The sequence below is a fragment of the Mus musculus genome, chromosome 17, assembly GCF_000001635.26.
Source record: "Mus musculus strain C57BL/6J chromosome 17, GRCm38.p6 C57BL/6J".
In the NCBI taxonomy this organism is placed as follows: Eukaryota; Metazoa; Chordata; class Mammalia; order Rodentia; family Muridae; genus Mus; species Mus musculus.
The window spans coordinates 6,392,658-6,409,703 of record NC_000083.6 but is presented as its reverse complement, the minus strand read 5'-3'; the positions used below and the strand labels follow the sequence as shown (position 1 = coordinate 6,409,703).

Below are 17,046 nucleotides of genomic sequence, written 5' to 3'. Positions count from 1 at the left end.
GACCAGGGTAAGGCGCTGTGGAGGCTCCTGTAGTTTAGCTTCATAAATCTGAGTTTTATCTCTGTTGCTATGAAAAATCACCCTGGGGGGAAAAAAAGCACTTTGAGGGAAAAAGAGGCTGATTTCATCTTATAATTCCAGGTTACCACCCAATATTGTAGGGAAGTCCAGGTAGAAACTTCAAATAGCCAGACACATCACACCCATGGCCAAGAGCAGACAGGAACCAATGCATATTTGCTTACTTGCTTGCCCCACTCCATTTCTCCTTCTCATACAATTCATGCCCTGTCTAGGGGATGGTGCCACCCACAGTGGCTGGGTCTTTCTACATTAATTAACTTATGACAATCTCCCACAGATACGTCCACAGTCCAACCCAAGGTAGACGATCCTTGTTGAGGCTCTTCCCAAATGATTTCAGGTTATGCCAAGCTGGCAATGACAACAAATCATTACACCAACCAATCATTATTCAACTTGTTGGGTCACAGGAAACTGAAATCACACCTGCAGCATCTTCGGTGGAAGGGGGCGAAGAGCTCTAGCCAGGAATACAAGGAAAAGTGCTGTGCACGTTGCCAGCGGGCTCTGGGCCTTCTGCTGAACCGTGGGGCCGTGTGTCAGGGCTGCAGCCACCGCGTGTGTTCCGAGTGCCGTGTGTTCCTGCGGAGGACTCGTGCATGGAAGTGCACGGTTTGCTTTGAGGACAGGTAAGCATCGCGGGTAGGGTGTGCGTGTGTTCGTATGTGTAATAGTGCTCTGTTTCTCCTCTGACCCAGGACTCAGGGATGGCCCAGCACACCTCAGTCATCAGTAAGTGTTTCCTGAAAGCCATCATACCAAGTCTGATTCATAGATTCCCAGGCTGCATAAGCTACAGATGGAAAGGAGATATTTAAATTTAAAAATGGCTTTATCATGTAAACTTTATTGGAGAGAGGGTCTCACTGTATATCCCTGGCCAATCTGCAAATTGATATATAGATCAGGCTGCCCTCAAATTTACAGAGATCCGACTCCTGCGTGTTGGGATTAAAGCCATGTGCCATCATACCCAGCCATAAAACATAAGACATCTTTATTTATGAATGTTTGGTGACTGATGATAGACTGTTCCATAACTTGTCATTTTTTGGGATTTCTCGACTATTGACTTAGTTTTTATTGTTGTTGTTGTTTATTTTAAAAGAGGGTCTCATCAAACCCAGGCTGGCCTCAAACTCAAGATGTGTAGCCGAGGCTGGTCCCGAGCTCCCGATCCTCCAGCCTCTTTCAAGAGCTGAGATTTCGGGGCCACTGTACACCCAACCCAATGTCTTGATTTTCTCAGCCCTCATCCCCATCAGGAAAAGTATCAGGGAATAACTGCAGGGATGCAAGTAAGGTCCTGAGTTGCTTTCTGGGATTGTGTTTTGAATGAGGGAAGTGGTTTCAAATACAGAAATCAATGGTACCTATTGATCATTTACTGAGTCTACTGCTATATATTTTACATGTATGTGTGTCTGTGCATAGTGTGTATTCCTGATGCCCATGAAGGCCAGAAGAGGGCATTGTGTTCCCTGGAACTAAAATTATAGATGGTTGTGAGCCACTGTGGATTCTGGGAATTGAACCCAGGGCCTCTGGAAGAGCAGCCAGTGCACTTAAACAGTGAGACATCTCTTATGAGATTTTGTTTTGTTTTGAGATGGGTTTCTCTATGTAACCCTGGCTGGCCTGGAACTCAGTTTATAGACCAGGCTGGACTGAAACTCAGAGATCCACCTGTCTCTGCCTACAAGTACTGGGACTAAAAGCGTGTGTTGTAGCACCTGGTTGCTACTGAGGTTTTTAAACATAGACATGGTGTCTTTCAACAAGCCATTTCGAAAACTAAGAGCACATTGGACCTGCCGTCCCACCATTCCATGTAAGAGCAGATTGTAGGTGTCTTGAGAACATGAAACTGGAAGAGAGAGTGAGCAGGCACTCTGGTCTGAGAGCAGCTTGTAAAGCATTACTGCTCCTGTCAGAGGTCTCTAGACCAGATCGTGGAAGATGCATACACTCACAGAGCACCATAAGCCTGGCTTTCCTTCCTGGACCAGGAGGGCTGTCTGCCTGGATACCCTAACATTGATGCTTGGTTTTCTGTCCCTTTGCAAGGCTTAATGCATGTCAGGCATCCAGCAAAGGTGCAAGGCGCTCTGCCCTGTCCCTTCTGTCACGGCACCTATGGCCCTGTCCTGGATCGCCTGCCCCCTTTCCTGGGATGGCTGGAGTAAGGCATCCTTCAGGTTTTCTTAGTTCAAGAGAAAAACCCCTCAGCAGGACCATAGCTACCCTGACCACATGGTGTGGGTGTGGGCCTAGAGAGGGGAGTGCATCTTCAGAAAGTTCCAAGGACTCCCTTCCCTGCTCAGTCAGCCACCTGGCTTGGATGACTACAGTCAACCCTAATACAGGCTCTAAACAAGCCCTTCTAATAGTTAACTGCAAACTAAAGATCAAGAAAGAAGGGCTGGGCTGGGGTGCTCTCCTAGGAGGGAGCTCTGTGTTGAAATCTCTGCCCTAGGGCATCCTGCCCAGCACTGTAACCTGACCCGCTAAACACACAGAGCTATAGTCAAGTCTATAACCCCCAGCTTCCTTATTTTGCAATAAGGATGTTTTTCAAAATAACCTGCAATCATTGCGTCACTCCAGGTGGGTTCATGAAGGAAGCCATGTTAGAAGCTAATTTGCAGCAAGTGGGGCTTTCTCTCTCCTCTTTGCACCCCTCACGCCTGTCTCCAACTCTGTCCTCTTGGGGCCACCACCCTGCATAGCTTAGCTGTCCGCCATCTCCCTGTATCACATGGGACCTAGGAAAGGGTCTTGATTCCAACCACGTTTCTTCCCCTTGCTTTTTCCCTCAGAAAAAAAAAAAAGAAAAAAAAAAGAACTGAATGAGGGAACTAGACTTTTTAAATCAAGAAAGAGGGAGACTTGGGGGTGCCAATTAAAAGTATACAAAGAAGGGGCAGGCATGGTGGGTTTCAGTAAGTTCCAGGCTATGCAGGAGTGAGACTTTTTTTGTTTGTTTTGTTTTGTTTTTTGTTTTTTCAAGACAGGGTTTCTCTGTATAGCCCTGGCTATCCTGGAACTCACTTTGTAGACCAGGCTGGCCTCGAAATCAGAGATTCGCCTGCCTCTGCCTCCCAAGTGCTGGGATTAAAGGCGTGCACAACCACGCCCAGCTAGACTCTTTTTTTTTATCATTATTAATTTATTTGTTCACTTTACATCACAATCTCAGCCCCCCTCCCCCCTCTCCTCTCAGTCTTAACCTTACAAGCCCCTCCCCTTCTGCCCCCTCCCTTGGGAAGTGAAGTCCCAGCAGGACTAGGCACATCCTCTCACACTGAGGCCTAGCCAGGCACTCCAGATGGGGGAAAGGGAGCCAATGGTCTGATAGTGAAAGAACTCAGTGGGGAAACCCCCACTCAGCTCCCGATTCGGCGTGCACCCAAGAATCACGAATAGAACACAACACCTTGATGTAACAACAAGAGGTTTTTTAATGGCGGAGCTCCGGGTCGAAACGTATCTCACACAACAGGAGACAGTGGATTCGACCACGAGGCTTGGAAGCTAGGGGTTTTTATAGAAAAGGAGTGGGGCTGGGGGAGGAATTGGCGCGGTTTCACATCATTGGTCCATTTAAACATCAGCAGCCTGTAACATTTAACTTAGGTCAGAGGGGTGGGAGCTAGGGAGGCGATGGGCTTGCCCGGGCATGTCCTGGTCTGTTCTGCTATGTTTTCAGCCCCAGGTTTCAAAGCTCAGAAACAACTCTTTGGGCTATTTAACATACATTACATGGATTACAGTTTTATTTCCTTTCAATAGCCCATGCTCCAATTGCTAGAGGACCCATATAAAGACCCAACTGTATATCTGCTACAAGTGTGCAGGGGGCCTAGGCCCACCCCTGCATGTTCTTTGGTTGGTGATTCAGTCTCTGTGAGCTTCCACGGGCCCAAGTTAGTTGACTCTGTAGATCTTCTCATGGTGTCCTTGGCCCCTCTGCCTCACTCAATCCTATCCCCTACTCTTCCACAAGTCTCCCAGAACTCCACCTAATGTGTGGCTATGGGTCTCTGCATCTGTTTCTATCAGCTGCTGGGTGAAGCCTCTCAGAGGACAGTTATGCTAGGCTCCTGTCTGCAAGCATAGCAGAGTGTCACTAATAGTGTCAGGGCAGAGTGTCACTAATAGTGTCAGGGATTGGCTCTCTCCCATGGGATGGGTCTCAAGTTGGGCTAGACACTGGTTGGCTGTTCCCTCAATCTCTGCTCCATCTTTATCCCTGTGCATCTTGTAGGCAGGACAAATTTTGGGTTGAAGGTTTTGTGGGTGGGTTGATGTCCCCTCCCTCTACTGGAAGTCCTGCCTGGCTACAGGGGGAGGCCACTTCAGTCTCCGTATCCCTAGTATCCCTAGCTACTAGGATTCTCAGCTAGGGTCACCCCCATAGACTCCTGGGAGTCTCCCCTGTCCCAGGTCTCTAACTACTCTCTTTTTAAAGAATGGTATACAATTTAAATTTCTACAGAGCAAATGGCCGGTGAAGTGTGCTGACTGTAAGCTGCTGGAGGCCCCAGATATTTGGCAGCCGACTTCTTCCTTCAGGGCAAGTTTTCTCTTGGAGATCTGCTGAGACCAAGAGCTCAGAACTGGGAGAGATGGGGAGCCAGACTCAGAGCTGCCAGTTGCTCCCAGACCACAGTGGTGGGAAAGTCCTTTTAAGCCTTGCTTAGAGCTCCAACCTACCTTAAGGGCGGTTACTTACTGCTGCCCACATTTTGGAGGGGATGCAGAAGCAGAGGGCAGGGTGCCTGAGGCTGTGAAGCAGTGTAGAGCCTGGAGCCTCGGCTCCTCTTTATTGATCCTGGTCTGCCTGCTGGGATTAGGCAGCCCTGGAGAAGCCTAGTCTTGAGAGGCAATGGAAAGCTTCTGCTTCTGTCCTGGGTCCTGGGGACTGCTGTTAAAGTGAACTCTAACCCACAGAAGCCACAACAATACTATGGCTGTCATCTGGTGGTCTGAGGTGGAAGACTGTGCTGATAGAGCAAGAGGAATGCTCTGCAAGTGTGGCCTTGTAATTCTGCTTTCTCCAGAAGCTGAGGGGTTGGGGACCCTTCCTAATGCAACCTTCCTAATGCTTTGACCCTTTACAGTCCTTCGTGTTGTACTGACCCCCAACCATAAAATTATTTTGGTTACTACTTCATAACTGTAATTTTGCTAGTCATAATGTAAATATCTGTATTTTCTGATGGCCTTAGGCAACCCCTTAAGGGGTCCTGACCCACAGGTTGAGAACCACTGTTATAGAACCAAGGACCCCCCCCCCACCACTCCCCACCCCCACCTCAGGGACGGCCCCACCTACAATGTGCTAGACCCCACCACATCAGTCAGTAGTTAAAAAATGTCTTATGGTCTTGCCTACAGCCCAATGTTATGGAGGCATTTTCTCAATCGAGGCTCCCTGCCTCAGATGACTTCAGCCTGTGTCAAGTTCACATAGAGCACAGCACACAGAGTTTGAGATGGAGAGTTCCAGACTGCAGCAGTCGGTACTGATGTTCTGGAGCTCTGTTCTGGATGGCTGCAGTGTCCTGGACGCACCATCATGATGGCAGAGGAGAGGGGATTGAGAGAGTCCAGTAGAAAGCTGACCTGGCATCCGCCCAGTCCTGAATTATTGCTATAAGCAGAAACCATTGCCATACGATTCTGGGATGTGTTAGAAGGGACTCGGTTTGGTTCAGAAAGCCTTTTCTTTTGTAGCACGTGTGTGTACGTGTACGTGTATGTGTGCGTGGCGGGCAGAGATTGATGTCAGGTGTCTTCCTCCACCTTATATGTTGAGTTGGGGGGTCTCTCACTTGACACTAGAGCTCATCAGCTGCGCTCTTCTAGCCGGCTTCCTCCAGGGATCCCCTGTCTCCACCTTCTGTATGCTGGAATTATAGATGGAGTGGCCACGCCCACCCAACATGTATATGGGTGGTAGGGAGCTGAATTCCGGTACTTAAGGGTTTTTGTTTGGTTAGTTTGGTTTGGTTTGTTTCGTGGCCAGTATACTGCCCTCTGAGCCCTAGATTAAATCACTTTTTAGATTAGGACTTGGGGAGTGGAGCCTTGCATGTGCCAGGCAAGTGCCCATCACCAGGCTGAGTTTACGTGCTTATATTTACCCATGAGTTTACGTGATTATATTTACATTTTGAGCCACGGTCTAGTTAAAAGCCTCCCTGGCTTTGTCCTTTGTCCTGGCAGTCTAGACTCAAGCTTGTGATTCTCCTGCATCAGCCTCTGCCATAGCTGGGACTCCAGGCCCGTATCACTAGATCCTGCTGAGTTGGGATTTGGATCAGACATAAGTGTGCTCTTACGGGATGGCATGTTGTGTTTTCTGCATGGCATGGGGAAGTTTTATTGAAAATCAAGTGACATTTTAACAAAGGTCCTGCAACAATTATGTTTTGTATTAAAGTTAAACTTCCTAAAGTTTAGGGGATGGGGGGAACCCTATAGATTTCAGACCAACCCTCAGTATTTCCATAATTCCATTGTTTATACTTTCAGCCCGCAAAGGCATGTGACCCATTGTGAATGTGAGAGATGTCATATTCTCTCTTTGTCTGTGCATGCAGTTACTCTGTGAGGAAGGACCAGCCATCTGAAAAGACAGCAAAGTGACAGCCGGGCACGTCCAAGCAGGCTTTTAATTGGTGCTGAGGATAGAGGTCAGTGTCTTCACTGCCCACTGTTTGTTTTAAACGCCATAGGCTTTCCCAAAGCCCACTGGTAGCACTGTGGGCAGAGACCTCCTTTCCAGAGCCTCATTGCTTGGGGGCAGCGGGCTGGGGCTGGACCCCGGGACTTTCCATGAGCTCTGTCTCCAGACCCTCGTGTTTCCCATGAGGTATAGACAAGTCAGGGATCGTCTATAAAGTACTTCACATAGTCAGACATAGCCAGGAAGAGTTCCTAACTGGCAGTGTTATATGTCCAGTTCTCACGGTGTGACACAGTTCACTTCATGTGTATGCTTGGATTGAGAGCAGGGACACTATTTACAGGGTCATGATATTTTATTCATGTATAAAAAGAAAGTAAAGATTTTTAATATTCTTTAAAGTCTTGAAGACAAAGCAGACAGTAAAAAGGTAGAAATTGTTGGACAGTGGAGCCGCATACCTTCATTCTCAGCTCTCAGAGGCAGAGGTAAGCAGATCTCTATGAGGTCGAGGCCAGCCCGGTCTACAGAGTAAGTTCCAGGACAGTCAAGACTACACAGAGAAATCATGTCTCAAACAACAACACCGCCAAAACAAACGAAGCAAACAAAAATCCAAAATGATAGAATATCTTTGTGTGTGGGAGTGTGCGTGTTGATGTATGTGTACACGTGTGTAAATGTGTTCACACATGGAGATCAGTGGAGACACCCTTAGGTATTGGTCTTCGCCTTCTCCCTTTGTCTTGTAAAGATTTATGTTTTGTTGTGTGTGTCTGGGGTGGAGTGTGTGCATGCAAATGCTGGTGCCCTCAGAGGCCAGGGGCATCAGATCCAGAGCTGGAGTCACAGATAGTTGCGAGCTGCCCTATATGGGTACCGGAAACTGGAGAGCAGTATGCACCGCTGAGGGGTCTTTAGAGCCCTGTCTTCCATTCTTCCACCTTGTCTGAAACAGGACCTCTTTAACGTTCACTACCGCGTATGCCAGGGTAGCCAGCCTCTGAGCTCCTGAGAATTTGACCCTTCCTCGGGAGTGCTGGGATTATAGGCTCAAGGTATCACGTCTAACTTTATGTGGCTTCTAGAGATCCAAACTCGGCACCAATGTACCCACTGAGCCCAACCCTAGAATACCTTTTTGGTGCTTAATAAAGAGAATGCATTTTTGAGACAGGGCCTTGCTAGGTAGTTCAGGTCCAGGGTGGCCTCAAACTCACAAGTCTCCTGCCTCCACCTCTTGAGTGGTTAGGATTAGTAGGCTCACACCAGCATGCACAGGGAGAACATGATCGCAGTGACCATTTCTATTCAAGGCCAGGCTCAGTTTGTGGTCAGTGTGCTTGAAACCCTTTAGAGAATTCATGAGCTTTTTATTTAATTACATCTTTGGTTTGCTCTCCCGGTTGTCATCTACTTCATTCAGCTGAAGCCGGTCACCATGCAAAGAGACTGTTTGCCCAGGCTAGCACTTGCATGATAATCAGGCCAAGTGCTACCTAGTAAGCACTCAAGGTCACAGAGGGGTGGAGTTGAGAGTCTGGGCAGGTGGGGTGGGTATTTCTGTAGACAATGTTTTCATATGGATTTCCATAATAACATATTCGTGTTCACAAGACAGACCAGGGTGTATTCCCAAACCAGCAGTCGTCATAAATGAAGTACTGGCTCCAGATGCCTCAGCCTCTGCCCTGGTCACTCATGCAGCCATTTCAGTATTGTCATGAATGAGTCTCTTTTATGCTGCCCTGGTCTTTCTGCTGGATCGTAAAGCTGATGTTGGGCAGATATGCTCTGAAATCCCTCCTACATTGTGCTGTTTGGCCAATGGTGGGTTAGGTTCTGGAATTTCTTTTTGATTCAAATGCATACTTAATGGTCTTTGGAAACCAACAAAGTGCCCCTCTCATAAGAGAGCAGTCGGGTCTGTCCGGTTCCCATAACTGCCCACTCGCCACACAGTCACTGCTGAAGGCTGCATTTTCCAAGTCAGTGGACTTCAGTGACCTCGCTGGGTGTTTAATCCTGGGTCTTGCCCTTTTAATCAAGAAATGTAACAAATATCTTCTTGTCTTTTGGAATGTAATATTACAGAGGCAATGGGCCCTGGTTTACCACTATTCTTTATGCCCTGAAAATGCACAGTTTCCGGTCCTTACAGTTAAGCTTGTCCGGGGAAGGTGGTCTTTCCAGCTGATCTTTATGGACCAAGGAGGCACCCTCTGAACTTTTGGTGTTTCAGCTTCTTGAGTTTGCCCATTTCTATATCAGCACCCTTTACTTCTTCTTTTTTTTTAAAAGATTTATTTATTACGTGTAAGTACACTGTAGCAGTCCTCAGACACACCAGAAGAGGGCATCAGATCTCATTACGGATGGTTGTGAACCACCATGTGGTTGTTGGGATTTGAACTCAGGACCTTCGGAAGATCAGTCCGGTGCTCTTAACCGCTGAGCCATCTCGCCAGCCACCCACCCTTTACTTCTTTTCAATTTGATTATTTCAATTTCTCATTTGTGCCATTCCTGCCCTCCTCTTTCCTTTCTCTCCCCTCTCCCTCCCCTTCCCTCCCCCTTCTCTCTCTCTCCCCTCCTTCTCCCCTACCCCACCCCCTTCCTTGTACTGAGAGCTGAACTTAGAACCCTGCTCAGGCTAGGCAAATGTTCTACCACTAGGCTCCAAATCCAGGCCAGAGAGAGACAGAGACAGAGACAGAGACAGAGACAGAGACAGAGAAAGTTAGTTTCAGTGGGCAGCTTGGCCTCACACTTCATTCATGTGTGTTATCTCCCCTCTGCATTTTATGTCTTTGTTGTCGTTTGTGTTCAGGGAAAGCAACTGAACTGAAGCAACTCAGTGTGAACTTGGCTGATTCAATTCTTTTAGTTCTGTCTTCTATCTTCTTTTACTTACAGTGATCCCTGTGTTTGGGCCTGGTCAGTGTCCTAAAACCCCTGCACTCCGCCCCCTGCCCCTCACTCCCGCCTGGATAACCTGCTGTGGTGGGGCTCTTTTGCCTGGAGGCAGCAGCCACAGCAGCTGCTCCCTGCTAGTCCTTTCTAGTTGCCATGGTGAGGCTGGCTTAGCATGGCGGCTCCCAGGTCTTCCACGCCCTGCAGATATTGTCTGTGGCGGTTTGCCAGCTGCTCTTTGCTGTCTACTCAAACCTCATGGTGTGCATACTGCAGATACTTACATGGGGATAAAACACACTTACATATAAATTAAGCACACAAGTGCTTGTCTGGTGCCCTTAGCACTGTTCTTTTGGTAGCACAAACCCCTTTGAAGGCACCAAAGCACAGCTTTGGAGCCTACCTTATCCCTCTTTGCTCAGGGCACTCCCTGGAGACAGGAATACTCATTTATTCTCACTGCACTTGGTCCCGTGAGTGTGTCTCTGAGGCCCTGAGGTTAGGGAGGGGGACACTGGGGAATGTTTTGCAAGAGGAATTGATAAAATCATTGCTCCATCTTCGTCACGAGTGTCCAGTTTCTCATAGTCGCCTAGGATTTAATCGCTAACATCCGGTCTGTTTTCCTGTGCCACGGTCAAGAGCAGCTCAGCTGGGCTTGTGGACAGACAAAACAAACCCACGCTAATTTGAGTCAGCACCCAAGTTTGTTTGAAGGAAAGTTTTCAGCTGGGGGAATGGACAGACTTGCTCTTAGCAGGAGTTAGAGGCTGGACGGGTCTGCCCACACAGGACACCTGTTACTCTGTTTCACAGTTGGAGTTTTTGCTGCCTGAGCACCTGCCAAGCCTCCAGGGTCTCTTTGGGAGTGTTCTTGAGGCTTCTTTGCCATCAGGGCCTTGGCCAGAGAGCAGACCTGCAGAGCATGCTGCTTTAGGCACTCAAAGAATTCTGAAGACACAGACCCATCTTCTACCTCCTGTGGAATGATGAAAAAGTTATCCTCAGCGTCTCTGGAGCTGCCTCGTGTGACCTTTCTCAGCACATAAAACATAAACATAACTGCTTCCCCACCTGCAGATGCAAAGACGCGACCCCCTAAGTGCCTATTTAATTCGCTGCTTGATCAAAGCAGTGAGGTCAAAATAGCTTATCTGCTCGGCTCCTCCGGCCTCCCCCTCAGGAAGTATCTGTGTGCTGGAATTTGCAAAGCACGGTCAACAGTTATCTCTCATTTGCTAATTGGGCATTAGCAGGGTTGAAGGCTGTAAAGATGGATGCTGGTGCTTCTGGAAGCAGATGGAGTGCCAGGTGCTTGATGTTTTTAATTCCAGCCTCCATCAGGCAGGGCAGGACCTTCTAGGATTGTTCAACCTGTGGCTCTTGTGTGGCAAGTGGATGTATGTACATTTATGTGATATCTAGACACAACACCTGTCATCTACAAAGACCCCATGCTGGTTAGTTTTTGTCATCTTGACACAAACTAAATCACCTTGGAAGAAGGAACATGAACGGGAGAATTGTATCCATTGGCTTTGCCTGTGGGCTGCTCTGCCCGGCATTTTCTTGATTGATGATAGAAGTGGAAAGGCCAAGCCCACGGTGGGCAGTGCCATCCCCTAGGCAGGTGCTCCTGCGTTGTCTAAGAAAGTAGGCTGAGCAAGCCATCTGGAACAAGCCAGTTAGCACATTCTTTCTTGTGGTCTCTACTTCTTCCTGCTTTGACTTCTTGCCCTGGCTTCCTTTGATGGTAGACTATAACCTCTAAGCCAAACAAATCCTTTCTTGCTTTTGGTAGGTGTTTGTCACAGCAACTGAAAGCAAACTAGGACAGTGTGTTTGAGCATTCTGAAAATTATAAAAGAAAATCATCCCCCCCAAAAAAATCTCAAAATGTCTTTAATAAGTTTAGAATTTTGTGTTGGGTCACACTCAAAGCTGACCTTGGGTTGGATACTTCTGTATGTGTGGCCCAAGACAATTCTTCCTCAAGCCAAAAGGTTGGATGTCCATGGACTACATAGAGAGAGGCCAGGGGCAAGCCAGGTAGCTGACCATTATCTTTAACTTCAGTTTCAAGGGATCTGGCACTCTAGTGCCTGAAGATACCAGGTATGCAGATGATGCATGACATGCAAGCAGGCAAAGCACACTTAAAATAGTGCTATTGTTTAAAAAGTATTATCCCAACACTTGAGAAGCTGAAGCAGGGGTGAGTTTGAGGCTGGGCTGCATAGTGAGTGCTAAGTCACCTGGAGGCAGAGAGTGGAGCACCTCTCTGAAACAGATGATTCTGTTTGCTTTTCAGAAACGTGAAAATCAAAACCGGAGAATGGTTCTTTGAAGAACGAGCCAGGAAATTTCCAACTGCAGGTAAATGCTGTTAAAACTGTAACCCGTGTAAAATGATCCTTCCTAGTTTTAAAATATTTGGTGTTACGTTTTTTAGTTGAAAGGAAAAAAAAAGGTTCATGGTCTTGGAATTGTCAAGACAAGAAATTACAGAGCTTTTGAGACAATCATGCTGGCTTTTACTTCTGCATCATGAACGGAGGTGGCCTCCGATGTATAACATCAAATGAGAGAACTTTAAGCAGTCACCCGTAAGCAGTGATAGACAGCAGGGTTCACAGGGGAGTGGGGGGGGGGGACGACGACAAGCAGCCAATGCCACCATGTGTCTTCAGCTTACTTATTTGGTAAGGGCTTATTTGCCTGATGTAACTGTTGTCCCCAAGGCTTACTGCCTCAGTCTGTTAACCAGGGCTGTAAGGACTTCATATGCAACTCAGATCAAGTAGAATTTCCATTTAAAAGGTCAGTGGCTGGGGTTATACTAGAGGTAATGTGCTGGGGTCACATGAAGGAGACCTGAGTACCAGGGGCAGGATGACATTTTTGACACATATGGGTATAAAATTTTATTAAGTACAACTTCATATTTAGGCATCCAAGCTTAAATTTTCTTTAGGTTGCATAATTTGCCTTTACAAACAAGTGCACATACACATAGGCATTAGAAACTCAGTCTCCAGAATTCTCAATGAAGATGTCCGAATGACGCTTATGGAATTGGCCTAGCAGTTTCTTCTTCTCTTTGGCAGAGTTTTGAATCTTTATCAATAGTCTTTAGTAAGCTCAACAGTTGATCTTTGGTTTTCTTCTTTATACTGCTAGAATACTCACGTTCATCAATTCTCTGGCACTAAACATAGTAGTGTTAAGAGTTAAAAGCAGAAACTCCCGTTAGTGACTCTAGTCTGCACATTTAACTAGAAAAAGAATGCAGTGGCTTCCTTCCTATTTCCCTTCAGCGCTCTATAAAGTGCTCTATAAACCTTGATGAAGTGTCTTAACCTACCCTGTGAGATGGCTCATGGGAAAGGTACTCGCCGCTAAACCCGATGACCGGAGTTCAACCCTTGTGACCCTGATGGTGGAAGCCAAGAATCAACTCATGAAAGCTGGGCAGGATGGCATTGGATTCATTACTTTTCTCTTGCTCACTCACACCAAAGACAACTTAAGATGAAGGGGTTTGGCCAGGTGGTGGTGGTGGCCCATGCCTTTAATCCTGGCTCTCAGGAGGCAGAGACGGATGGCTCTCTGTCTTAGAGCCTCTCCAGGCTAGCTGGCACAATTAGAGAAATCCTGTCTCTAGGGAGGAGAAGAAGTTTATTTTGGCTTATGGTTCCAGGTAGCAAGCATGGCATGGCATAGTGGCAGAAGCAGTAAGCTGGCTAATCATGTTGTATCCATGTACAGGAAGCAGAGAGTGCAAACAGGAATTGGGACCAGGCTATTAACCCTCAAAGCCCATATTCTTACCTCCAGCAAGGCTCTGCTTCCTTAAGGTTCCATAGCTTCCTGTCCCCCAGCACATCATCAAGTGGGCCCAAGTATTCAAACACATGAGCCTACAAGAGGTATTTCCCCTTCAAACCACCGCAGACATCTCTGAAGTGTATCTACGACTTTATACATCAGATATAGTGCCAATTCATTTACCCTTCTCCCCACTGCCAGCGACTATTCTGGCTCATTTGGTCCTCATGGGGCAGGATGTTTGAACATCCTGTACAGGGATCTTGGCAGTTCTATGTCATTCCCTTGGGCGGATTTCGTAGGGGCAGAATGGCTGGCTGGAGGCAGGGACACCTGAAAGGGTTCTGATGTTTTGCCCGAGCACCGTCTAGGAAGGTCAGTTCTTTTGGTATGCCTGGCAGGGTGGGCCGGCTGCTTTTTCCCAGAGAGGGCAGCCCTCTCCGAAGCATGATGTCTAATTCCATTTGTGCTTTTTGTTTTGACGATACTCTGTGTTCACTTAAAAATTCGAAAGTGAGAGGCAGCCTGGGGACAAGGCTTGGTAGAATACTTGACTGGCAATTGTGGGGCCCTGGGTTCTGTCTTCCCCCTCAAAAAAAGAAGAGGGGTAAGGGGGAGGGGAGGGGAGAAGGAGAGGAGAAGGAGGAGGAAAAGGCAGAGGGGAAATGTTGAAAGCATAGCAAATTCACCTAGAAAACAGTTGCAAATATTCTGTTACTTCAGTATTCTTCCCCCCCCAACCCTGAACACACATGTGTGCATGTGGGCTTGTGCTTCCCCCCCCCATATCCCCTCCCCCCCATGTGTGCATGTGGGCTTGTACTCTCCCCTCCCACATCCCCTCCCCCCCACATGTGTGCACGTGGGCTTATGCTCTCCCCCCGCATCCCCTCCCCGCCATGTATGCACATGGGCTTGTGCTCCCCCCCTCCCCCCCATGTATGCACATGGGCTTGTGCTCCCCCCCCGCATCCCCTCCCCCCCATGTGTGCATGTGGGCTTGTACTCTCCCCTCCCACATCCCCTCCCCCCCACATGTGTGCACGTGGGCTTATGCTCTCCCCCCGCATCCCCTCCCCGCCATGTATGCACATGGGCTTGTGCTCCCCCCCCCGCATCCCCTCCCCCCCATGTGTGCACATGGGCTTGTGCTCTCCCCCCATCCCCCCCATGTGTGCACGTGGGCTTGTGCTCTCTCCCCCCATCCCCTCCCCCCATGTGTGCACATGGGCTTGTGCTCCCCCCCCCTCGCATTCCTTACCCCCAATGTGTGCATGTGGGCTTGTGCCCTCCCCTGTACATATATTCACATTTTAACAACCAGAGACCAGTGAGATGACTTTTGGGGGAAGGATGCTCACTGCCAAGCCTAACAGCCTGGACAACCTGAATTCAATCCCAGAAACCCACATGATGGGGGGGGCTGACTCCCACACCTTGTCCTGTGACACCCACCCCCACTAAACTAGAGTGTACTAGAAATCTTAATGGGTTTAGTTATTTTAATACATTAACTTAATGTATTAAAATCTTATTTAGCTGAATCACATGAGACAGGTTTAGAAATGATTGGAGACAATTTCATAGGGTAATTCCTGTAACTGGGAGAAGCTTATCTTTAATTTTATCCTGGCATTTCTCTGTATAGTACTTCATAAAGAATGTTTTCCAGATACTTAAACATCGTGGACCACATGGTTTCCAATGGCCATGTCCCATCCTTTGTTTAGCCAAGCTGTGGTCGTGAGTGGCGGACAGGGCAGGACAAGACAGGACTATCTGATGATAAAGGCAGGTGTTATAGGCGGGAGTTCCTACCTCAGGCTACGTTTGGATGCTCTTTCTTTTTAGCACTGTTTAGCTGCAATTCCATGGATCCATGCGCTCGCAACACAGGTTTCCTTTGTATCTGCTTTACCTCTTTCTCCCTTAATGGTTATCAGGTAGAGCCATTTACGATAAATGCTACCAATGTTTCCACTAAAGTAGACTAGATGCAAGTAATAATAGAGAGTACTAGAGCTGGATCGTGGTGACACTTCCTGTACCAGGCTCCCAACCTTCAAAAAGACTCAAGGGGGGCAGCAAGACAGCTTGGTAGGGAAGAACATTTGCTGCTCAATTATGAGGTTCTGGGTTCAAATCTGCAGATCTGATAAAAAGCTAGTTAGTGTTGATTGTGTATATGCCAGTAACCACGGGACCGTGGTGGGGGTTGCTGGGACTTCCTGGCCCCCAGTCTACTCCAGGTTCAGTGAGAAAACCTGTCACAAGAGAACATGGTTGGGAGTGGCAGAGCCAACACCATGAGTGTGCACACCATGAGTGTGCAAGGCATGTACCCCCTCTTAGGTCTATAGTATGTATATACATTGTACCACACACATGATAAATAAAGGTCTAAGAATTAGCAAAAATGAGCTCCAGTTTCCCACTCGGCACAGAAAACATCTGGTTCCTTTGGCTGAATTATTTTTTTTCTGATGATACACTGCAACTTTTAAATTAGTTTCATGGTTTTTATGAAAGAAATAATTTATTTCATGTGTGTGCCCGAGTGTATGTGCATGCACCTTGTATATGTGGTGTTTGTGGAGGCTGGAAGAAGAGTATTGGTACCCTGGGACTGGAGAGACCTGATGTGGGTGCTGGGATCTGAACTCGGAGCCTCAGCAAGAGCAGCAAGTGCTCTTCTCTGCTGACCCATCTCGCCAGCCCGGGTTCCGTACCTGTGCTTTGGAGATTTATCTGTGCCACTAGAAGCTTGTGTCCAGAGCCTCACAACTTTAAAGTGTCTTTGGGGAACTTCCCTGGCTGTCCTGGCAGTGTTCCCAGTAGATCTGCTGTCTGCAGGACTTGGTAGTGTGTGCAGAAGTTTCTTAATGTGATTTCTGGGACCCTGGCTTCACCATCAATTGAAAATGTTCCAAGTTTGTAGCTGCTGGCTTCACACGCTAAAGTTCCACTTCAGTGAAACACAGGGGTCAGTGGCTCCTGGACAGGGTTGTGTTGGGCAGGTCCCCAGGACGTTCTTTATGAACACTGTGGGTTCAAGTGCCACTAGTAAAGTGGCAATGTTAATTGTGGTGGGCCTTTTCTTAGGTCACTAGTAATTGCAAAGCTGAAACTGGAAATCCACCTTTACTCTTGGCACCATCTTGTGGCTGATTGCTGTAAGTGCACATTTTCCTTTGGTGCTTTTGATTTGTTCTACAAACAGGACACACAGTTTGTAGAGTGTCTGCTTAATGTGCACAAAGCCCTGGGTTCTATCCTCTGCACCATATAAAAGGAGGCACAGTTGTGCACGCTTGTAATCCCAGCACTTAGGTACATGGCAGGAGGATCAGAAGTTCAAGGGTATCTTCAGATACAGGGCGAATTTGAAGCCAGCCTGGACTACCTGACCCATTGACTTAAAAAAAAGTATGTGTGTATACTCATGTAGGTATATATGTGTGCATGTATTGTGTATATATGTTTACATGTGTGTATATATGTGTGTAGGTGTGTATATATACATG

At 47.6% G+C, this 17,046-nt stretch overlaps 1 pseudogene across 1 annotated transcript in view; it reads left to right on the top strand.

The window, feature by feature from the left end:
* Gm29719 (predicted gene, 29719) overlaps nt 1-17,046 on the top strand; it is a 70,130-nt pseudogene that overhangs the window by 17,239 nt on the left and 35,845 nt on the right. Inside the window, exons 3-4 of the transcript NR_163600.1 lie at nt 495-713; nt 12,006-12,070. The product of NR_163600.1 is annotated as a predicted gene, 29719 (transcript). The remainder of the gene's footprint in view (nt 1-494; nt 714-12,005; nt 12,071-17,046) is intronic.